The sequence below is a fragment of the Drosophila teissieri genome, chromosome X (genome assembly GCF_016746235.2).
Source record: "Drosophila teissieri strain GT53w chromosome X, Prin_Dtei_1.1, whole genome shotgun sequence".
NCBI lineage: Eukaryota > Metazoa > Arthropoda > Insecta > Diptera > Drosophilidae > Drosophila > Drosophila teissieri.
In genome coordinates, this window is record NC_053034.1 from 20,027,716 (window position 1) to 20,053,397 (window position 25,682).

The window sequence follows — 25,682 nt, forward strand, 5'->3', positions numbered from 1 at the left end:
GCGAGGGAGACAGCAAAGTAGCCAGTTGAGTAGTTTCCACTCGTTCATATAGCACATACATACATATATAATGAATTTTAAACTATTTTCCTCGGCGGTGGAACTATCGTTAGTTTGTTGCTGACTTCGAATCGGATTCGCTCTGTCGTGGCGCAGCCAAGTCGTAGCAAGCCCACTTCTTGCCACTGCTGCTGCCTCTCCGGTTGGCAAACAAAAGTTTTTCCAAGGGGGCACGCATTAGTGTCTAACTGTAAATTAGTGTGGGTTTGCAGCGGGACTGTACTTGGTATAAACTTCCACTTCGAATTGATTGTTTTTTATACACGTTTTTTACACACATTACAAATAAGACAACGCACAGTGATGCCAGGTGCAGCAAATTGAGTTCTATTCATACACTCTTCAAGAATGTTTTTTAATCTGAAACTGCCTATTTCATATCCTAATTAAATCTAATTTATTAGGAGCCGTACCTTTTGACTGAAAATCTTTCCATTTATGTTTGTAATTGAACAAACATTTCAAGTACCGTTTTTTTTAAATCATTCAATATTTCAAAATGTTGTAATAAATTTAACTAAGCTAATTGGAATAACTTTCCACTCAAACCAGTTGTTCATGATGTTAATATCCTACCTTACAGTTTAGACATACGTTTTATATCCGCTTTTTGGGGCATTTGGCCCACTGTGCAGCTTGTGAGTGCTCGCATGTGCAGTTTTTGTGTCGCTTTCTCCTCGCCAGGACATCATCGGCATTATCCTTACAACGGCCATCTGAGCGACCTTTTGCAACTTGTCTGAATGGGGCGTGGCATGTGGGCGTTGGGCAGTGGGTGGCGACGGGCGGCAACGGGCGGCCACTGGGGGCGGGGCATTTGACGGACATTTCTAATTTGCAAATGTGTATGCGTATGTGCAATGCCAGGCAAACAAAACAAACTCGATGGCGATGGCGATGGCGATGGCAACTGTGTTAATGATTAGAAAAACCTTTGGCCCGGGCTACCCCCTTTTGCACTCCCAGTCCCTGGTTTCCCCCCTTTTCGCTCTTCTGCACAACACCCGCCCACCCACATCGTATCTACTTCCTGGCAATTAATGTGTGCAACATACGCGTTTTAATTTAACGCAACGCAACGCAAACGCGACTTTCCCCAACCACTTTTCCATCCCCTCCACACGACTTTCCTCCTTCAGTTGGAAAACTTTTGCTGCTTTTTTGCCGTAATTTTAAATGGTTTTCCACGCACACACATATCGGGTGGAGATGGTGGAGTTGGGTGTGGATGTGGCTGTGGGTGGGGGTGTGGGTGGGGCGAAAGGACGTCCCGTTTTGAAAACTAAACCAACCAGTTTGGCAAGTTCCAAAAGGATTCACTTTGGGCCAGGCGTTGTCGACGAAAAGGGGAGTGAGTCCTCGTGCGTGCGCGAATATGCGTGGCAAGGATTGACCTGGAATGAGGATGGAATGGCGATGGTGATGAGTTGTCCTCCAGCACGTGCACTGCACGAAAAGGGTCGTGCCTTCACCTATCTGAGATGGATACCTCTACTTGAGAGTGAAGTTTAAACAAACATCAGAAACAAATATCGATACGGGAAATGGAAAGCTATCGAAGCTATACCCCGGGGCACAGAAGTCTTAAAACTAATCAAGTTGCAGCACACACAAAAACATCTTTGCGTATTGTTGCCATGTCTTAGAAGCCAACAGAGTAAAACTATACTTAATAAATAAGTATGCCAAATTTGATATTCTGTTGCTGAAACTATATGCTGTGCATCTAGTAGCAAGGGAGTACTGCAAAAGGACACACTATTTTGTGCAGTGACTTGGCACACACATGGCACGGAGTTCAATAGCGCACTCAACCTGCGATGGTTAATGATGGACCCGGAACCGAGTCCGGGTTACGGACAACGCACTACAGACTACGGGCCACGGTTTACGGGCAAGGAGTTATGGGTCCGGGTCCGGATTCCCCGTCCTGGGGCCGCTTATGCAAATGGCAATGCAGCGCGCGGATTTGCATGAACATTTTGCTAAACAAAAGTAAACCAATGCACACGCAATCCGAGCGAAGAGGCGGCCAAACGATTCCATTTTGCATGGAATAAGCCGGAGGTTCGCAGTTTCGCAGTTTCGGAGGTTCGGAGGTTCGGAGGACTCCGGTCCGATTTCCCGGACTCGAGCCAGGTGCAATTTGCAGGGTGTGGGCGGGGCTCATCCCCGTTGCCAAGTGCGTAAAGTGCGGCGGCAGTTTTATCCTGATTAGGCAACCACGCATAAACATCATTTTCCCCGTCGAAGAAACATCACATGTTACTTATGGGGTGTGGAACTGCTAGGGAATCAATAGGAAATTTCCATAAAACGAGTACTTAGTTCGAGAGTATTTTATCGAATTTAATTTAATTGGATCACTTTTGTTTAACCCTTAAGACCGCATGTGTCTCCTTGCAGTTAAATATAGCGAGATTCGACTAAGACTAAGGAATACATGACATTGGATCTTGTTGGTTTTATTATTTAGTAAAGTTGTTGATATCTAAATATGAATTTCATCAAGAACGTACTCTGGTCATAAAATGTCCTGTCCATAGAAATGCACGTATAAATTCGAATTCTTATAATTAGGTCTTGTATCTCCAACAATATGTCTTCAAAAATTCTTTTTATTTTTATATTCTTGATTGAAATTATGCACAAGCTTATTATTTTACTGCAGAAACAGCATTTGAGTATTTGCGGATAAAAGACCCCAAAAGGAGAACAAATGCCTACTGATGCTGCTCTTCATCTGCTTACCGCAGGACTCTAATCCTAGACGCATTTGCATCTCTTAACACCCCCCAACCCCTCAACCCCTCGACCCCTCGGCTCTCCTTTGAGCCCCCATCTGCTTTATTTTCCTGATGGACCTCCCACGCGCTTCACTTTTGCGGCTTGTTTACATTTTGTGTGCCACGTGCCACGACAGAAAGCAATAAAAACAAGAAGAAAAGAATCACAGCCTGCCTCCAGTGCCTCGCCGCTTAACCCCTCAGCACCCCAGTCCCTTAACCCACGAAGCACTCGCACACAGGAGAAAAGACCTCTGCCCAATTGCAAATTCAATGGCAAAACGAAAGAAAAATTGTTGCACTCAATTGACAGTTGCAACAGGGTTGTCACATTCCATGAAAAACGACTTTAGTTTACTTTTTAAATTCTAAAGTGGAATTAGGTTAACATACAAAAATTTAAGGGGGTAGTGTATGACAATGATTGAAGAACATCAATTTCAAATGCATAACTAATAATTTAGTGGTACTTGGCTGCATTTTTCCTTAGTGTACATATTAAAAATCCATAACTAATGTCATTAAATAAGAAATTTGTACAAAAATCTAATTTTAACTCTTTTGCACTCAAATTCATTTAATGAAGCTTAATTTCGAGCAACATAAAAAATGAAGTTCCACTGGGAAGTTATAAGACATTGTAATATTGTATAATATAAAATATATAAGGTGGTATTTCAAGTTCTGGACAGCATCTCTGGCAACTCTGAGATAGATGTTTTCGCCGAGTCAAAAGCGAACCGAGCTCCGAGTTTAGTTCACTCACTCGCAGTTTTCACTCGAAGGGGGCCGCCGAGCCGCTTTCCCCACCAGTTTTCCCTTTTTTCACCAGCACCCTCCCCCTCTGCTGCCCACCCTCCCGCGCTTTTCCTGAGCACTCCTCCACGAATTGCATTGGCAGCAGCAGGCGGAGCCGTCGTTTTTCTAGTTTATTTCTGTGCCCGGATTTTCCACTTGTTTTCGTTGTTGTTTCTCCTTTTTGTGCGATTTTTCCTCGCTCTTCCCGCCGTGTTTGTGTTTGTGTTTTTGTTTTTGCTGTGAGACGAGAAAAATGCGCTGCCATCGGATCCGCTGATTGGAAGAGGACCGACAACTCGACTCCACTCAATGGTTTCAATAGTTTCTAGGGTTGCACTGGCCCACTCTCCTATGCCTTTTTGCTTCTATTTTTTCTTTTTTTCGAGGGGAGTCCCCCGTTTTGGGGTTCGAATGCACTCGACCCTCTCATCATGCTGCACTTTGCGGCAGTGCGCCACTGGCTGGTTGCATGGCATATTGTGGGTGACAATTTCGTTTATTTTGCCACGTTTCGTCCTGGAAAAACTCTATGGTGACGGGTTACCCAAAACTTACGTATAGTTTAGCTGCACTCTGCCACGTCTTAAATCGTTTTTTAAATTCTATGGCCAATACATCTGTAAACGGTAGATCAATTCCCGAAAGATTCAATTTCTCGCCACGGATCTATATCGAAAATATATATAAAAAAGTATATATTTACATGTATTTACTATACTCATTTGAATTTTTATGTGCATTTTATAAGCACTGAATAACTATATGTCAACTTCAATAAAATATTTCATATTAATACTAAGCAATAATAAGCAACAAATTTTTAAAAGGACAATCAAATGAAACTAAGAATTATATTTAATAAATATAAATAGGCAATATACCTATTTTTGTATCTAATTTATTTTCCGGCTGAGGTCCAGGGGAAAGTGCATCGCTAGGTCGCCGCTAGATTTTCACGATTTTCCTCCGCCATTTTGGTCTATGCTGAATGCTGCTCCACTAACCTTCTCCCCGGGAAATTTCATTCATCCAATGCATTCGGTTTTTCTAGTTTTTTGCTTTCGTTTTGAATAGGGAACATGCGCAGAATTTTTTAGCCCCTTTAAACAAAATTGCAAAGTGCAGAGGGCATCATTGGGAATGAGTAGCGCCCATTTTCCGCTCGCTTTTCCTGGCGAAAAATGCTAAACGAATGCCAGGCATGGTGACGCTCAGGGGGAAAAGAAAATAAATGCAATGCAATGAAAATTTTCTCCTGGCTTCTGAGTGTGTGTGTCTGTGTGTGTGTGCGAGTCTGCTTGGGAAAAATAGAAAAACGAAAGTTTTCGTGATTCCCATTTGCTGTTGGCTGCTGCTCTAAGTGGCGCCCCCTGGCGGGTGGTTCGGGTTTCGGGTTGACGGTGCGGCAGTGGTTCGGTTTCCAGCATGGCTGTGGTTGGCTGTCTCGTACCCCCAAATCCCCACACCCACACCCACACCCATCCCCATCCCCATCGCCATGCCCCGGAAAGTGCTCCTCAAGACGTCTCAGAGCGACATGGCGAAAACAAAAAAAGGGGCCAGCAAAAACACAGATTATATGCATACATATATACATATGTATGTATATGAAGGGATTGTATATATTTATAGGAGAAATATAGAAAAAGGGGCCTTAGGTGTCGACTGTGGTGGGCGTGGCAGAGTGCCGGGTACGCCATCACTATTAGTACGGCATTAATTAGTTATGGCAGACGATTTTGAGGTTGCCGCGCTGCTGAAAGCTTTTTACTGTCGGTGGGGAAAAAAGAAAATCTGTGCAAAAGAAAAGCGTAGAGTGGGGAGGAAGGGGGGAGGGGAAAGGGGTACATGTGTGCTTGCCAGAGTAAACAAAGGAAATGGAAAACCAAAGGAAAATGTATTTGCAGCGAAAGTTTATTGCTCGCGAATTCAACGGAAAAGATCATTTGCTTAAAACGTATTTAATTTGATGACGTTAACGAAAATGTTGCATTCAACTTGAACTATTTATATTAATTCTTCATCAATCCCTAAGAGTGTAGATTCCAAATGAATTAGAAGAATAAGAAATAGAACTCTTTGAAAATGTCCTTAAAAATGTTAACTGCCACCTCTGAACACCTCAATTATTTCCAGATATAAAATAATGTAAATGCAATTACACGCAGTTCAACGGATGCTCCTGGGGAAATGGAAAAGTATTATAAACTACAAGACAGTTGCAGTGGTACTTTGCTACATATCCTTACTGTTTTGATAATTGCATTGACTGCCCACTGCGAAGCACGTGGTAGCTGCTTCGATGGCCGTCCAATTTTTGAGTTTTCAAAATATTTTAATTAAATATTTATCCACGCCCCGTTCGCCGTCCTTCTCACACTTGAGTGACTTTCAATTAGTTGCGCCACAACTAAGCAGCACAGCCCCCGCCTAACCCCTTGATTTCTGCACTTTATTTGCTCGTTTATTTATTTAAAAAGCAATAAATTCATGGCAAGTTTTATGCGCAAATATCTGAAAATTAAATGAGCATTTCCGGAGGGTTGGTCAAAAGATCCCCTTTGCGTGTGCCGAGGAAGGGGTTAAGACCCCGGTGGTCAGTAAAGGAGTTCTCAAAAATGAAGGTCCTTGCGGGGGGTTGCAAATGGGGCGGGATTCTCCACTGACCGTTTCGTTTCGTTTCGTTCATTATCAACACCCAAAACTAAACAAAATTATTCGCCTTTGCCGGAAGTTGGCAATAAATTAGTTGCCTTCCCCGCCCATTTCCAGCACACCCCCACATATGCACACACACACACACACACACTCACTTACACGCGATTTTCCACACACACTTTCCCCCCATTTCCCCCATGCAAATCGCTCTACAACTTGTCCAGACAAGCCGCCATAAAGCATTCATAAATCCCAAAGTAAACTAGAGTGAACCACCCAAAAACGCACACATATGTATGCAAGCTGCACAGTGGAGGTCACTGCAATAGAATACGAAGACGTTAAAAGCGTTGTACACTTTTTTTTACGTGTAATGTAACCATCTCTATGGTTAGTTTCCCAGTAACTGAATTGAAAATCAAAATATGTTTGTTTCTGATAAGCCATATTTAAAACCAGTTTATTGTACATCGGGATCCCGTTTTATTTTAGGTTTTTTAAGAAGTAAAAAAAATTTTAAAAAAAAGTCAAAAATTAATTGAATTAGTTTATTTATTTCGTAATACCATGCCACCTAAAACTTCTATTAATTTGACCGCAGCTGTAGGAGCACACAGTGAAAAAGCGACAGACTCTTGTGTAACATGCGGTGGCCTTTATCCATTCATCCGTTCATTCATTTAACCTCCTCCGGTTGACCATACGCCCCTCCCCCCACGCAGCCTCAGTTTTTGTGTGTGAACCACCGTACACACCCGCCCCCACCCAAATACCACCCCCAACAACCCCGCCACTGGAGCCACATAGTTTCACTTTTGTTTTCGTTTTAACTCTTCGGGGCTGCTTTCCATGTGTCTGGACTTCAGGTCGGTCCACTGCCAGATTCTTCCCTTTGTTTTTCAGGGGCGGGGAGGTCCTTGGTCCTTGGTCCCTGGTCCCTGGTCCTTGTTGCTGCGTCCTTTGTCCACTTCGTTAGTTGTATTAGAGAGTTTGCGTATTTGCGGGTCATTTCGGAGATCCCCCGATTGGGGGTTAAATTAAAAGAGAAGCTGTCCCCGGAATGCGGAACGGAGGTGGGCCAAAACATAATGAGTCCGAGGACTAAGGGCAACTTTGGACTGGTTAATCGCAGCCAATTTCCATTCTGAATTTCCATTCAGACAGCGAGCGTATTTGGCAAGAGCCGGAAGCAATGAGACATGCCCCTGTTCTCTAGTAATAACTTTGCATAAGACAACACGATCACGTGGCGCCCTCTACTTCTGAGATGATATTCTAAATTCACCATGGCATCGATCAGTTAAGATAAAATAAAAATGATTGACGAGTCAGCCATGGTTGCAGTGAGCAACACGAAAGTGCATAAAAGAAGAATTGCTTAAATAATAGTCAATAAAATCATTGTAGGTTTTGTTGATACGCAATTTTCACTCAATATATCTTTATAAACTAGATCAGTTGCCACCCTCTATTACTCGAGTTCCATTATGTCCCACGTACATCGCAGCCAAGAAGTATACTTTCGTTTTTGAATCCAACTTTCCCCTGAAAAGTAGGCCACTCGATTTGAGGCATGAGCCTAGCAACCGTTTCCAATCGGAAAATTCGAATCTTTCCAATTTACACTAATAAGAATGTTTAACACCCTGCGTAAATGAAACTATAGTCATATTTTAGATTTGCGCTTTTTTAACAAAATTAGGCTAAGAACTAGGCGACAAATGCGGTATACCTATTCAATTTACCTCTACAGATGAAACTGGCGAAAAATCATTTTATGAAAATGATAAACATATATATGTATGTATATATTTTGGACGAAGTTAACTTAAAGTTTAATAAACTGATCAATGCAGCTTTAAAATAATTGTTGTGTACTGAGTTCCAATAGGTATACAAGGCTTAAAAAGACAATGTTTAAAAATGGAACCACATAAACGGAAATATCTTTATAATATTAATAATAAATATTATATTAATAAATATATATACATAAATAAATAATATATGCATACAAAAACCCTTGATGCTTTAAGGTTTTTTTTTTTAACTATATATGTATATTAGGAATGTTGGTAAGAACGTGTTCAATTCCCTTGGTTCAATATGATGATATGTGATAAGCACGCCCCGCCATTTATAAATAAGGGTAAATATTTAAAAACAAAATCGAAACAAACAGTGAACATCAGAGAACTGCAACAAGCCACCGGCACTCTAAGTGCACCCGCGATACCAGGAGTCTCAGCACCCGGGTGTTTGTAGACACTCTATTTGCGGCAATAACAAACACCCAAGAAAAAGGTCGTGCACATGTTGTTGCATTTTGATGTTTCTAATGTCTTAACAAAAAACCATCTTATATATTATTAAATAATATTTATGCTTAATTAACACTATTCTATTTCTATTGTTCTAGCTGGCATTCAAAGTGAGACTATAAAATTATAAGTAAGATAGCTGAAAGTATTACGTTACATTAAAAGGAAATAATGAATAATATTAATAATACTAAATACTAAATACTTAATACTAAATAATACTAAGTACCAAATACTAAATACTTAATACTAAATAATACTAAATACTTAATACTAAATAATACCAAAATATACGTGCCCTTCTCTGCGCTTCTCAAAAGTCCTACGTAAGCAAGCAGCTTTTTCCATTTTTTTTTTTTTTATACTAATTGAGGGTGAGTGGTGCAGTGATTTTATGTGGCAGCAGAGGATATCAATAATGTGATTTCGACCTACTGGAGGAAGTGCCTGAGCTAGCTATTTTCCAGGAGCCACAACCAGCTGCCAGTTCTGACGTGGAAAGAGCTTGAGGAAAGGGGTTAGTAGCTGGAAGGGAAATGTAGAGGGACGCTTAACTTTCTGACTTTTGGCTGTAGCTGTTTGTTTTTTTTATCATTTTAAACAGAAAAATTTACAAAGTTACAATTTTAAGAAAGCAAATAATATAATATATATAAAAGAAATGCCTATTTCGTGTTGTTAAAGTTTTTTTAAAATTAAGGCAAAAAATAGATTTTGGGCATAATCTATTTCGTTTTTCAGTAATTATGTTACCACAGACACTCGAGTGTCTGCGAGACAGTGTGAGTAGGGTGGCAAAAAATGCCACTCTTGCAGTTCTCTGGTGAACATATTTTACAATTAATGAGAGCATTGCTAGCATTAGCTAATGAGCCCTTTTGCAGTTTGAGCCACTAAGTTTGTGAAACTGAAAATATACTCTGTTTTGGAGCCATTTCACATCAGGCTTCCTTCAAGAGCCGTCCTAAAATAATATTTCCAAGGGCTAAGCCTCAAGTTAGAGCAACAAACACAGAGCGGGAAAGCGGAAAAGCGGGAATTATCCTGGGCACGTTCGCCGGGCTTCGTGTGTGGGTGCAGGATATCTGCGCCAGTTGGCGGACCTCGGAATGGGGATCATAAAAACGGGCACAAAGGCGTAAGCCGAGGCCAAAGATGCGTTAATTGGCCTCCAAACGCGTGCCATTTCCTGGGTCCTGAGTCCTCGGCTCTGGATCGCGATCCATATACTCGTATACGATCCCTATTTTCTGGCTGATCGCAATTGGGATCGTGATCCCATCGCACGCTCGTCCAGCCGGAACTGTAAACAATAAATACCAAATACCAAACACCGCGCAGAGGGCGATCCTCCACTAATCCAGCAGACTCCCAGCTCGTTAATTGATTTATTATACGCCTGCGCCATCAACACGATGTGTGTGTATCCTTCGAGGATCACGTGTGCTTGGCCTGTGCTCCTTTGAATGGCTTTATTGGTGTTATTAAATTTCATCCGCGATGCCCCTGCGGGGGTTGTTTGCCCAACATTCCGTCAGTTGTTACAAAACTATCCTTCTTCGGTTTTTTTTTTCTTTTTGCTGATGCCACTCCGTTTCTCGGAACTTCTGAGGAACAATACAAAAAATTGGTCGAAGAGGAACTCCGTGGAAGGGGACTTTGGGACCCTAAGCAGGATATGCACAACACATTTCGTTCATTATTCACGAGTTATATAGCTTGGCAAATAAGTATGTATTCGCTATTTGGCACTGCTGGTCTACTTCCGCACTATATTGATAATTATTTTATTTTATGTATTTTTAATAAAAACACTTATATAGTTCCTACTTTAACAATGCAAATTTGGGGCCTTTCACTTCATATTTATACACGTATATATATAGATGGCTCTAAGGACACCATTTGAGGATGTAGTGGTCACGCACGAGTTTGCGGATGTGGAGGTCGATGCGATGCGGAGGTCAGTGGTCAACATCACCGCTCGCAGTGGCAGCGGACCTTACTCCGCTCCGCAGGATTACGCCAGCACCTCAGGGATCGAAACGATCCAAACTGAATCTCGGGGATCTGCGTAACTTGCTCAGTGAACAGCACATGGACAACATAGCCACGACCATCAAGGACTCAGCTCCCGAAAACGAGTCTTCGGCAAAGTTATGTCCAACAGTTTAGGCTGGTACCAAGTCAGTACCAAGTCAAAACGGATAGATATAATTCAAGAAAATCCTTTGTCGTGCCCTAATTGGAGAGATCTACATTACGCCCCCTGGCGGGAGGAGCGCAACTGCATCGTCTTCTACTTGGCCAAGTCCAAGATGGCCGAGCGCATCCAAGAAATCTTCTGGTGCCACTGCTATTCTGGCAAAATGTAAAATTAGCCGTGATCGCAATATATAAAGCACAAGTTCGCCACTGAAAAACGTGTTTCGCCTTCTTTTCCTACAGAAAATTGGCCACCATGGAGGACATCTTTTCAAAGGACAACAGCCCGACCAGCTTGGTAGTGTTCAGTTTGTGGAGAGACGCGTAACCAAACTTAAGATGGTTCGTTTGGCGGATAACAAGATACCGCATGTGGCCGAGCTCATTGTGTTTCTGAAACTACCTATCTAGAAACTAGTCCTAAGAAGCAATCCCTGCCGTGTCCGTTGTAAGGACTGCGATACACCAACCGTTGGAGACCAGTTTGCTTACCAGTCCGGAACGATCATATCGCCGGGAACTGTGGCACCTGGTGGCTCCCGTAAAGGAGCCAAAATGCAAACGGAAGAAGGCACATGAGGGAGCTGCGAATCTTCAAATGCCTGGATGAGGCATATGATGAAACATACGCACATCATAAAAACACATTTACCGAAATACCAATTGTGAAGCAACTATCAAGCCACCAAGGCTTCCTGGCAAATACTTTCACGGGTCTTCAATAAAAACTTGCAAGGACAACAGAACGTGTTTCTTTAACTATTTTTTACTAATTAGTTTCGATTGATTAGCTCGAATGCATGACCCACATTTTGGGATTTAGAAGTATAATTTATTCACAACTGCGAGTTGTCGCCTTCTTGTCCGCTTCTCCAAAAGTGTTTTTAATTAATTTCACGTCTGGCCAAACTAGTGCATTAATCAGTTGGATAAACTCGCCGGCTTGAGGCGTGCCTCGGAAAAGCCTCGGGAAAGCGCCTGGCGCCGCAGAGAAAGCCAAAGCCGGGAAAAGCCACCAACAACAAAAACAAAAGCAAAAGCAACAACACCACGTCAAAGTCGCTGGCAATGACGTTTATAATTTGTCAAAAGTGACAGCGCGCGATGCTTCGTCCTTCTCAGTCTGTCACTCATGCCACACATGACTACCTCACGGCCACGCCCACTTGCCAGTTGCCCCCCCGCCAGATGCCACGCCCCTTCCCCAAATCGCGGGCCAGCTGTTTATCTTGACTTAAGCCAGAAAACTATGCTTGTCTTTTAATCTATGCAATTTAAAATAAGTTTTTCCAGCTCAATTTGACCGACATGTGAGGCGGAATTGGGAAAGGGAAAGGGAAAGCGGTCGGAAAAGCCGGGGAAAAACGGAAGCGTGTGCTGGCTCATTAATTATGTTTGCCCTGGTGGCTGGGTGGTAGACGAACTTAAGATTCGGGATCCACTTTGATGGAGCTAGCTGCTAAATCCAATTAATGGAAAACTACACACGACACGAGAAATGTGCGCTGTGCTGTTCTCAAAGTATTTGGCTTACATGCTACTAAAAGGGGCAAGCAAACGAGTTGAAGTATAGAACGCTTCAAAGTTTCTTTCGGTGTACGAACCCAGGATAAAGTTACTTTGGATTCTACATATAAACTTAAAATACTTAAATCACTAACTATCTGGCTTAGTTATACGAAGTTTTTCTTTCAAAATCTTAGTTCTAAACATGGGAACTAGTTTATACATCTGTATCGTCTTCGTCCAAGTGAAAGAAGTGTAAGATAATGCATACTGGGATTTTCACAATAGCTGAAGTATCCCATTGCAACCCAGATCATTAGCACTCCCTGCCGGAATTCCATCAATCAGCGAATTGTTTTTCGTGCCCCGCCGATCACAACATTTAACGATCCGGGTCAGAAATAACAAATCATTAATTATCCGTGGGACGTCGCCGGTTTTGATATTCTATATCCAGAGTTCCGATGGAGGCTGCGCCGTGTCCTTGGTCAAGTGTCCTGGGATCTACGGCACCTTTTGCTCGGTTGACCGCCGCTGCCGTTTGTCATTCGAGGGCCGGAAGCTACAAGACATTTGTGTCAGGCCGACCAGACCGCTTGGCGGCCTCAAGTGGGCGGCCACTTGAAGTGCAACAACAAACAAGGATCGGCCCAGGACGAACTGGGATGCAGACCCATTTCCACAGACACGGATGCCCGGCGACCACACACACGGCCATTTCGGAAGTCCAGCAAAGATCCTTTGAAGTCGCCCCACAACGAAAACCGAAACGGAAAACGGGAAAACGGAAAACGGGAAAACCCCTTGCAATTTGCATATGTTTTCCGAAGCAGGATATAGATAACCAGATATAGAAAACCAATAAGGACATTAACTGCTGGTTCACCAAATAGTACTTGGCATTTATAGGCATACCTGCAAATATAATAAATATAATAAAATAGCTAAGAATCCAAATATGACTTTATTAAATATATTAAATATTCGGGCTATTATTTTACACAAAATAAACAGCATTCTAACTATGTAGCAAAAATAAAACTATATACACATATAATTATATGCTAAAAACATTACAAATGCCTACGCTTAGCAACTAAAACCACCATATACTTAAAATTTTTAGTAAATAACAGAAAAGAGACTGCATAAAGATTTTAGTTTAAGATTGGTGGTAAAGTTCACACTCTTCAACGGAAAATGAATAGAAAATAGCAAGGCCAAGGAAATCCACCCAAGCTCCCCAAACAGAAGCGCCAACTCTTTGGGGGTAGAACTTTTTACCGCCCCCAGGCGCAACCCTTTCGCTTTTTAAGCCAAAGCGATGGCGCCAAAGCTTTCGCCATTTTAAATAAAAATGCGCAGCTTCCGCGGCGCTGCGATAGATGGCGCCAAACGGAGTTTGCCGTAGTGCGAGGGAAAACTTTAATTATATATATTTAAATGGGAAATATCAAGATAAAATGTAACATATATTTGCACAAAAATATATTATGTTATTAGCATCACTTTTTATTTCAAACATTTTTAAATATTAAACTGAAACTATTAACATTAAATACATTACATTAAATTTAAATACGTAACATTCTCCCTAGTTTAATATGCCTATGCCTAAGGCTTAATAAAGCTAACACCCAGTGTGTTCTGATCGAAAACCAGCCGGGTCTTCTCATTATCTTTCACTAATCAAGCTTAAACGAGAAGGGAACTCCGAAACAAGGAGAACCACACACGGCGCCCACCGCAAAAGTATATGCCGAAATGTGCGTCCGAGAACGGCACATCCGCATGCATGAGCGGCACATCCACAAAACGAGCCCCAAACAGCCAACCAAACGCCGCTTCCCCTGCACCACCCCACGAAAACCACTCGAAAGCCCCCTTCGCCATGGTTTTGTGCGTGCAATTTTTGATTGCAACGGCCCAGACTTCGGCCGAAGTTCGATGGGGGACTTAAACTACTCCGGCGCTGGTCCGTCCGCTCTTGCCGATGGCACGGGGGAGGATCGGAGGAGGTAGTGGATAGAGGATGGGGAGGGAGATGGAGATGGGGATAGGCTCACTGAACCGGAAATTGGAGGTGTGCGGCAAAACACGACGTGACGTGACATTTCCTCTTCGTCAAAATGTCAAAATGCAGCCCAACGGCAGCCGAGCGGCGACATGAATGCAAACAAAGGGCCAACTGCAACAACACAACAACACGGCCATGCCATACGATATTAATGAGCATTTTAATGGTCAAATCTCTGCACTGGATGGCGATGGCCGACGCGTCTGTGTGGCCTGTCCAGTGGGCCAGGACTTAAAGGACATTTCGGTGGGCTTTTGGCGGTTGGTTGCGCATTCAGACTTTAAATGCCTTGAGCAAATGTTACGTTCGCTCGCTTTGAGTTTAGTTATGCTTCTCTGAATTTCATACATTTTATTGGTGATATACTACTAAAATTTGACACAAGTCGGTAAAGTTTATAGCAATATTAGTTTATAAGAAGAGGCATGTTTAGCCATTGAAATTGGCAAATAAAATATTATTTTAGGGTAAATTATCCGTGTCAAAAAACTACTCCACAAACTGCCATCGGAAGCTGGGAAAACCTCAAAGCGAATTATTAAGTGGCCATATAAAATCGATTCCCCGCCTCGTTGGCCATCAGCCCATTATGGTCTTCAGTGTGCCAGCCGCCATAGGTGAAGTTTCCCCAACTATGGCCACCTCAAACACACCCACTTAGGGGCCTGGTCACACTAGGCGGTTCATTTCGGTTGAACGCGCGTGGGCTTTGGGCTGAGAATGGCGAGTCTTTCTAGCTTTCTAGCCCAAGATGGCCAAGACGCCGACTCGGGGGCTCCGGCTCCCAAGGGCAGCGGGTTTTGGTTCCAAGTGAGTGGCCAGCGGGTTTGGTCAACCGCAACGAAGCAACAACAAATTGATTCGACCAGTCACGGTTGTTATTGCCGTTATTGCCGTTTCTGGTGTTTTTCGTTTTATTGTTTTTACTTTTATAGGCTGCACATTTAGCCGCTTGACGCCTGGCACGACCAAAAACGGAAAGAAACAACAAGAAAACAAAACAAAAGGCGAAACCCTTTGACAACATAATTACATAATTAGCTACCAACGGAGCCTGGTGCACAGGAGAGTTTCGAGGGTGCCACTACACCTACACCTACACCTTCTGCTAATTTTTCCCGCTGTTTTTCTGCGGGCACTGGAAAAAATTATATTCCCCTGGCACCCCAGCACCCTTATCCATTACAATAAACTAATCTAATCGCGAGATTCTTCTTTTAGGAGTACAATTTGCTGGCTAGTTTCAAGAAATTAGAAATCACATGCAAATGGTCAATATTTTACATATTTAAAGCAATTGCAAATTGGATTCTTATCTTGAGTAATTTTTCACATTTTAATGTAGCACTAGCACAGCAGTTCATTAAGATGGTAATTATTTAAAAATAAAATGTGCAATCAATAAAATAATTACGGAACGGCTATTGGCCTCAACAAAAATACTCATTAGCAACTGGCGCACATAAAATGTATTACGTGTTTTTAGTTTTTGTTCGACGCTCTGACGATTAATTGCATCATTTATTCGACCAGTGCACTGATCCTTGTCAACTGTGCGAGCCAAGGATCGCAGGATGATTGAATGTCGGTGTTGATGACTCCAAAGGAGCCAAGCAAAAGATCGAGACGACAAGGGAGGATCATCTGTCAAGCGCATTTGGCTAAAATGCATTTAACCAAACAGAAGCAGCAGACTCGCAGTACTCGTCTCCCGGCCAAAGGACAATGCCCCGAGGAGGAACAGGAGCCAAATCGGAGCCGAAGGATCAAGGGGAGGACACTTGGCCTAAGCGGCTTAAGCCACGGCATTCCCATCTCGACTCGGAAGTGCCTAATGCATCATCTTGCATACGCACAAGGACCAAGGACCAAGAACCCAGAGCCAAGAACCAAAGACTGAAAAGGACAATGCAGCTAACCGTGCGCAAGCAGCTCAGCTGCGATAACGGCGGCAAAAAGGACATGGGAAAATTCATAATCCCAGCAACCTGTGGCAATGTCGCCGACATCAAGTTGCCAAGAAAACAAACAAGTTGCAGGATTGATTACTCAGCCGATTAAGAGCCGATTACCAGTGACATTCGTTCCCATGAATGAAGCGGAAAATGAGGGAAATGCGGTCCTTGGGGCGGCTAAAGATCTGAGGAGTGGGTGTGGGATCCCGGATCACAAGGCTAAATTCCTAAGCTGGCCACAAGCAGGAAAAACAATCGAATCGAATATCCCAAGTCCCTAGGCAGAATCGGTGCCCTAAAAGGGTTGCGCTGGCAAACAGGGGTTAAGAAAGTTATATTATATTATATTATAATGCTATGCTAACTACTTACCGCTGTGAATGAAAACTGGATTGATAATCAGCAAGACCTAACATATCCTTCGATATATATAAAATAAATTAATTTTGTGACTGGTCCTACAACTGTATGCCTATTTTAATAAAATACATTAATAATATTAACCCACTGAATTTTGATTGAAAAAATAATACTATTATACAATTATATAAAAAAGCTTTCTTTTCACACGGAGCCCATAGAACCGGATGAAAAATTGATGCAATAAATTCTAATTAAATTTAATTAACGACGAACCGCAAGTCTTCCTCAAGTTTCCGCGCTAAACTTTCTTCCTTGTTCCTTTCATGATAATTTACGACTTTTGTCTTAAGGGGTTAAACCTTTTTCCAGGCGCAAATGGTGATGAAAATCGCTGAAACGCCATTTAACCGCGACGGCCAGGCCATTTCCCCGACTTTTCCCCCACTTTTCCCTCAGTTTTCCCCCACTCCAAGTACATTTCGGCGTTTTATGGCCTCTGCCGCGCTTGACAAAAAGCCCAGAAGCCAAATTGAAAGAAAAGTTTTAATTATTTTTAATTTTCATGATTAGTACTTTGCGTTTACACCGCCCCAGATGCGATTTCCCCGCCCCTCCCACCGGAATCTCTCTCGGCGCGCTTGTTAATTAAGCCCAACAATAGTGGGCGGCCTTCGGGGTGATAATGATAATTTTCTCACTTTCTCCGGGGGTTGCTAAGTGGGCGTGGGGGCGTGGCAGGGGAAAATTGGTGGAGCTGCGGCATCTTCTGCTTTTGACACAAGTTAATGAGTTTCGCGCTTTTGCGCCTGCCAAATGCCACCAGCGGGTGTACTTAAAACTCCAACCACGTACACAGGGGGAAAATAGATGTAGTTTATAGGGAATTGGTTGACATCCTGAATATTTAAAAAACATTTTTTATATTTAAAAGAAAATTTATCAATAAGGTAAAGATTTTAAAAAATGAAGTACAATACTTATAATATATATTACAAGTTTATTGTATGCACATTCACAGCTTTGCTAATTGTTCGGTCCTTCAAAAAAATAGTTAAACATATTTTAAAGATGCTGTTTAATATTTTCAAATATCAACGAATTTGGTTCAGTAGCTTTATTTGTATAAGATTATAATTAATAATTACACAACAAGATTAATAGAACAATTTAAGATATAACATAACTTAATTGTTCCAATTTGTTCCAAAAAGAAGTTCTAGTTTTGTAAGATAAGTCGAATATATTTAAATTTTTAAAAAGCTGCCAGGCAAATTTTTATATCAAATAAAGAATTATACCAATATATAATATTGTTAAGCCATTCATTGTTTATTGTGGTGTATTTTATTTACATGATTTTGGGGAGTCATTTATTCTCTCAGTGCCCCATCTCTTTCACTGTGTATCCGTCTATCTCTGTCTTTGTGCGGCTACCCCCAAAAAAGACGTTTTGGCTTTTTGGCAATTTTTTAATTGTTTCTTTATGCAAAGTGACAAGCTGGGAGACAGGAAGCTGCAGGAAAAGAGGCGTGGAAACTCGAGGGGGTTGGAAAAGCGCCTGGTGGGGGTTGGGGTGGTGAGAGCTCATTAATACCACTTGCTGTATATACCTGGTAAGCCGAATACCTTCGCCTCATAAATCAGCAAATACTTAAAGCCTTTTTCGGATAACCAGATGACTGGCCATTTCTCAATGACAAAAGGTGACTGGATGGAGGGATTTTCAATGGGTTCAAGACGAAAATAGCTGGGAAAACGGAAGAGTCGAGCATGGAAAATGCTGGGCAACCTAATTGAGATTGCAAGTTGATTGAAAGGCCTCGATTTCTGACAAAATAAACACTTAATTTTATAATGAAATGAACATTATGTTAAAGAGCTTAACTTGCAAAATGATAAAATTCATTTTTTCTATCATTAATTCAGAGTTTCATTAAAACTTTATATATTTATCAATCGAACTATAATCTTACCAGCTAACTTCGTGCAGTCGTTATAATGTCTACTGAAATGCTGCACTCTTTATTGTATTGAATCATTTGAGATTATTAATAGTATCCTACCCGAAAACCCAAAACATTTCAGCTCCTCCTTTTGAAACAACTCCATTCACATTTGGTGCCTAGTTTAGCGTCCTGTCATCGGCAAATTCCCAATAATTCTCGTAAATCTAACGCCGATTGTCCCGTCGACAATTTGTTGAAGCGACAACAGCCGAAAAAAGCAAAATAAATATAATAAAATTCAATCGAGGAAAGTTCTGAGGGCGTTGCCGCCGCCTCACAAAAGAAACAAAACCAAAATACCAAAATACCCAAGTAGTGAAAGAAAATGAAAATAAATTAGTTAGATGCCTCTCAATCTAACCGAGTAACGAACAAAAAATAGGTGTGATTCCGGGGAAATTGAGGCGCACAAAGGCGGAGGCCAGGAAAATTGTAACAAGTCAATTTTCCAGTGCCGAAGCGAGATGAAAAGGCCAAGGAAAACTGACCGACTAGACAATGCGTCTGCTTTTTTCGGCCAGGTCGAAATGGTCAGCAGGCGATAATAATGTGCGGGACATGTTTTTGGAAAAATGTTTACAAACACACTACCGCCTTGGTCCTCCCTCAATTTAAACCAAATCAAAACGCATTGTCCTGGATTTGGCAAAGTGCCGAACGGTTTCCCTTTTTCTGGTGGGGCGTGGGAAATGGTTTGCGAAAGTCCAGGAACTACATGTATATACAATTTTCAATAGGCTCACTTTTTTCATATTACTTCTATGAAATCATTATCATTTTTATTTATTTTATGATTATTTTTTCCTTGTGAGCAAAATGCAATATTTCCATCTCCATCAAATCGAAGTAAAAATTCAAACAGCTTACGAGTATTTACCCAATAAATTGCGATATATATGATTTCAAAAAAATCTGTGGCTGGCCACAAGTCATAAATCTCAGCAAAAGCGGGCGAATAAATGCGACACTATATCTAAATATTAAAACCAGTTTTTTCACCTACAATTTTAGCGCGCCTATATGCGTAAATAAATGGCAGACGAAATCGCCGAACGCATTAATCTTGAGTAAATAATTTTCACCAACCGCCGACGGCATCGCCGAAAATGACAAAGTTTATTTGGTGGTTTTTCGTGTGCGGTGGCCGAGGGATTTATTCTACATACATATTATATATAATATGTATCTATATTATAAATATTTTTTGTGTGGTATATGTTTTTCGTGTTTTTGCGGATCCACGCAGATGGGCGGTTTTGTGTAGTCGTGCCAAAAGTTTGCGTGAATTTGCCTATATGCATCACTCGGCCATTGTATTTATCATTCAACTGAAAATGAGAAAACATCATTTTGGCAAGAACTTGGTTGAAGATGCTGTGGAATTAATAGAAAAACGGAACAAAGATATGACAGCTTTATTTTGCTTAAATATTCAATATTAGTGGCAGGATAATGATGCTTATTATACTTATAAAGAATGCGAAGAAATTCATTTAATTTTGTTTTTACTAATGAATACAGTTACCTATTTACAATATTTGAAAGAATTGTCTGAAATATTTATTATATCCAATCTTAAATAATTATTTGCAGGGAAAACCCCATTATTCCTATTCGAAAAGCATTCTGAAAATGCAATATGTTATTTAATGTATTCATTTGGTGCTGCATTTTGAAGAAACATTGCTCAAATTAGTAGTGACGAAATTCCGCAGCTTCTGGTAATTTTTCCCCACAGAATCGAAATGAATATGAGACAAAACCAAGAAAAAAACCATTTTGGCCAAAGAGTGCAGCCCGCAGACGGCCACCCCTCCCCCTTTTTGGGCTGTTTTCTCCGCCATTTTGAACGCCCCGCCCCTGTGTTGAATGCCACATTCTCACCCCGAAAAAAGAAACATAAAATAGGAAACAAGAAAGTGAGCGCTACGCTTCGGTTGCATTTAGTTTTCAAGTACTCCCCCCTCCCCCCTCCACCCATTTGCGAGTATAAAGTATAAAGTATAGAGTCCCCACCCCTGTGCATCGTAACAAGCATAAACCACCGCTCTGTGTGCATGTGTGTGTGCGAGTTTTTGGTTGGTGACCCAAAATGCCGCAGATGATCATCATCATCATCGCAGTATCACGAGCCCTATATACAGTACAACCCATATACGCTGGATTTTTCGGTGGTGAGTCGAGTGCCGCGTGTCACTCACTCCCTCTGAGTCCACGATTCCTCGATTTCTCGATTCCCCGGCAATAGTTTTCCGGACTATAATAATAGGCAGCAGGGCTGGACGAAAAAAAAAAACCAGCGAGGAATACCGAAATCCACTAGAGAAGTATCCATAAATAATGAGCAGGGAACTGCGACTTTAGAAGCAGCTCAACGGCCTCGAGATACACTACGCGCTCTAAAAGGCACAGCTACAAGGCCATGGAAAACTCTCAGCCCAGGAAAATACCCCGCAAGTACTTATGAATTAAATATATAAATTATATGTATTTGGAATTAATTTAATATTATCATCGCAGCAGGAAAAAAATGAAATACAAATGCAATTTTATAGAATGGAGTACTGATATGCTAAAGATGTGTGTGCGCTATTTAAAATATGAGCTTTAAAATTAGCTTTGTATTCTATTATACTAGTTCTAAAAAATTAACCAAAATTCAAAAATGTCCATCTATTTGGGAGAAGAGCATTTAATCAACGACCTTCCGCCGTCGAGTTTCCACTTGCACTCCCACTCCGCTGTTTTCCACCGCCCCCCGCCCTCCGAGAAAATGCCTTGGGCCGAAGTGCTTGGGCGTGCGTGGCCTTCGCTTTCCCCCTTCAGTTTTCCGTTTCCCCACCCCCCTCCCTTGGCTTTTTGTCTCACTTCAGCTGGCCTGCCTCCCACTAGCGCAACAAAAAACCCTGCTGAAAAATCAAATACAACCGAGAGGTAAAAAGGGCGCGTTTACAAATATTTGTCGTTGCATCCGTTGCAATCGCAGAAGCACACACACACGCTCACACACAAATGCACACGTGATTATCAAACGACGAAAAAAGGACATTAATTTTATTTTATAGAATCTTTTTGTCGCTGTCGCTGTCGCTGTTGCTGTCGCTGTCGCCGTGTCGAGGACAACATAATTCTTAGTAGCATTTGTGACAAAAGGATAACATTGCATTTGTTTGCCCGGCCAGAAGCTGTCACAGCCAGAGGATCGCATTTTCGGCATACATTTTCCATTTCATTCAGCGTTTTTCATTGATCCTGCTGCCGCAGGACAATGGATGCGCTCGCCTGGAAGGGAGGGAAAACGAGAAATTCGTGTGTCCCTTTTATAATACATATACATATATATTTTTTTTTTCGCTTCCAGAGCACCGTACTGCAAACAGTTTTCCAACACGATCAGCCCCCTTTTGTGGGCCCGGTTTTTCCGGCAGACAATGCGGAGACTTTGACATCGATGTCTTCGTCTTCATGTCTCAATGTCTCTATGTCCTTTTTCCAAACCCGATGTCCTTTTGTCGCCACACGGCAAAGTCAATAGATTTTCCACGGTTGCAGCTTCTTTATTTGTTTATTTATTTACGACGTCACTGCCTCGAGGCTGATGTTTCAATTCACGTTGGGCAACAGGGGTGAATATCTCCCATAATATGTCGAATCGGATCGGATCGGAACGGATCACTCAACTGGGTCGTTAAAAAACTTGTCAATGTTTTCATTTGGCCAAGTTGCTGAATACCAGTCGGTGGCGCGGGCGAAGTTGGCCCAAATATTCTCGGAATATGCGGTCATTACTCACAGCGCACTTCAGTTCGAAACTGTCTAAACAGAAACGTCTATCAAAAGTGGCAAGGACCTATTGAATAATAATCATTGAAAACCTAATTCAGAAATACAAAAGGTGTTATTGAAATAATCTACGCACAAATCTGTTGTTGGTTAAAAACTTTTAAATGTTTTGTTCATTCTTTGTATCCAATTTGTATATATATTTCAAGAGTTGTCAATAATAAGAATCATAGAAAAAACAAATGTTGATTTCATTCACGCAGAAAATGTTTTACTTTACTTTTGATTTATTGAAATGAAATAAATAAATGAACTTACGGTTCTCGCATTCCGAGCATGTTACTTGACTTGATATGTCATCAATGGCGAGATGTTTATGCATTCACTTAATTCCGCCAAAATCTCAAATTGAAATCCCCGCTGGCGAAATGTAAATCCACCGAATGCGAGCTTAGTAGCTACTTACAAGTATCCAAATAAACAAGCAGCCGCAACCGCCGAATCAATTGTTTCGAGACCCCAAGGAAAAACGAAAGATACAAAGATACAGGGATATATGTACATACATATGTATGCGTGTATACATTTTCCAGGGGAACCCCCGCAATTTTGGGCTATAAATCTAAGCGTCAAACGGCAGCGCGACGGAATAATCAGAAATCAATACAATCTGCGTAATATGTTTTATGCGCCCTTTGGCTTTGGCTTTGGCTTTCGACTTGGCTTTGACTTTGGCTTTGGCTTCCTTGCCATTTTTCCGAGCAATTGAGTTTGATGATGCCGCAGCTCCACCAGAAAACCCTCTAAAAGTACCCAGTCCCCAGCTGATTAAGCCACAGCCTGAGGGCCATGACGTGACTTTTGGCTTTTCTTTTTCGATAATCAAAAATCACGCACACAATGGATCCTGTAATAGTTGAATTGAATTGCCCAAAGGAGCGCGGCGGAGCGGAGGGTGGCTTTATTGGCCTCATTGAGAGGACGAGCCGCACACCCACTTCCTTGGCTCTATGACATGCTTTGACATCGGAAAACCCATCCCGAAAGCCCATCCCCGCCCAAAAGCCCGAAAAACCCCATCCAACCCCTAGGAACATGGCATCATTACACGGCCGCGTCGCACGCAAAATTGTGCGAAATTTGGTGAGCCGCGTGTGGCAAGTCGTGTGGCGGATTCAATTCGCAAACTTTTCAGCCCCCCAAACGAGCGCACACACACTCGAACACACGCACACACACACGCGAGATACGGCTCGAAATAAGCACCCACCCGCCCACTGCACACCCCTCGGACCAACCACCCAACCACCCATCCACCCATCCGCCCATCCGCCCACCTTGTGCGCTTTGAAGTCCTGAGGAGAAGGACGCTTAAATAGCGATTGCCGAACAGAAGCAGATGGTAAGTGGAAATCTTCGGGGGAAAGTGTACTTTACAACGACAAAATGCATAACTTATAGACATCCAGCTTGTACATCCACTGCTTTAAATTCAATCCAGTGGCACGACTTCCCCTTGGTGAACCTTTTCTCGCTGCATTAACCTTACGTGCAGTGTATAAATGAATTAGCATTTGAGTTCCTATTCCTGCTCTAAAATTGTTATCGCCGAGTTCGGATGCGACATCCAAAGTGTGTTCATATTCAAAATTAATTATAGCTTAATCGGGCTTTTTTAAAGGGATCAAAAATCGAGAACACTCAAAAGTTATAGAAAATAATATACGCTGCTTTATTTGAACACATAAAATATAATATGAAGCAATTAAGTAAACCCAGGAGAATGTAAAAGTGAACGTTTTGTGTGATTTAAATGAACTTTCTGTTTAAAAGATGTTACTAAGAAGTGTTTGGTGTTGTTGCAACAGCCTCACTCGCCCAATATTCAAGTGCCACTTTGAAGTACGTTTATAAATTGCGCCAAAATTGCCGCCGAAAATCAATTGTGGAGAAGAGAAATCCATTTCAGGTTATCCGCGAAAATCGAGGGCGGGAAAAGGCGGCGTAAAAATAAATACAAAGGGGGGAAAACGTGGGCCTTCGGTGAGAAATTGCCGGAGGAAAATCCACTTAAGCAGCTTTGACAAAACTACGAAAAGAAGCTGCCTGCCGGGAAATCAACGCCGGAGATACAGATACAGATGCAGATACAGATACAGCTGGCAGCAGCGAGTTGGCCAAGATTTATGGGATCTTTTAGGAAAGAGTTGCGCCAGCGAGCCGGGGGAAATATCTCATCAAATTTGTTTAAATGCCCATAAATCTCGCGGGCAGCTGAGGGGAGAATGGAGAATGGGGAATGCAGCTTAAGCTTCGTGTAAACAGTCATTAAAAATCATTAACCATTGGCGCCACTTTCTCATAATAAACACACACAACTCCGCAGCTCCGCAACTCTGCAACTTCCCCAAAAACTGCAGTCGATACTTTGGTATCTATGTATGTACATATGTACGTAGTAGCAGATACTTTGTTTACACAATGGCAGCGTGAGAAATTCGCCACGCCCCCGATCGAAAAGCATAAAACCGCTTTGGCCATAAACAAATCCAGAAAAAAGCGAACCAAAATGCCGGCAAACAAACAGAAATATTTGGTTTTCTGGTCATGCCCACAAGGACTGGGCGCCAACTAGCTGGAAGTATATAATCAGACGCCCAGATACTCGTACTCCTCCGCTCCGATATATGTACATATAGCCCCATATACACATATCCCCAAAGATCCAAGGCAGCACTAGCACTGTTTTTATTGGAAACGTTTTACGTTTTTACGGCTCGCCGTTTTTATGGTGGCGTATAAAAAGGAGCAGCACAAAAACCATCGCGTAACAAAATAGCAAATCGAAAACATCCAAAATAATTAAACAACAAATTGCGCACAACACAAATAAACAAAATCGAACATCTTGGCCTACTCACTCCACCCAACAGAGCTTCAAAATGATGTGAAATAATCAATCAATTTCTAGGGCTTCCACATTTTTGAAACGTTTTCCCATTTTCGATGTATAGTTATTGATTTATACATCAGGACTACTTAGTTACTACAACTTTTATATGTAGTAATCAATCTATCTGTGTGCAGTTTGATTCAGTTTGTTAGCTATGCTTGCTATTTTAGTGACATAACTTTGAGCCATCATTTCCACCTCTCAATTGCAC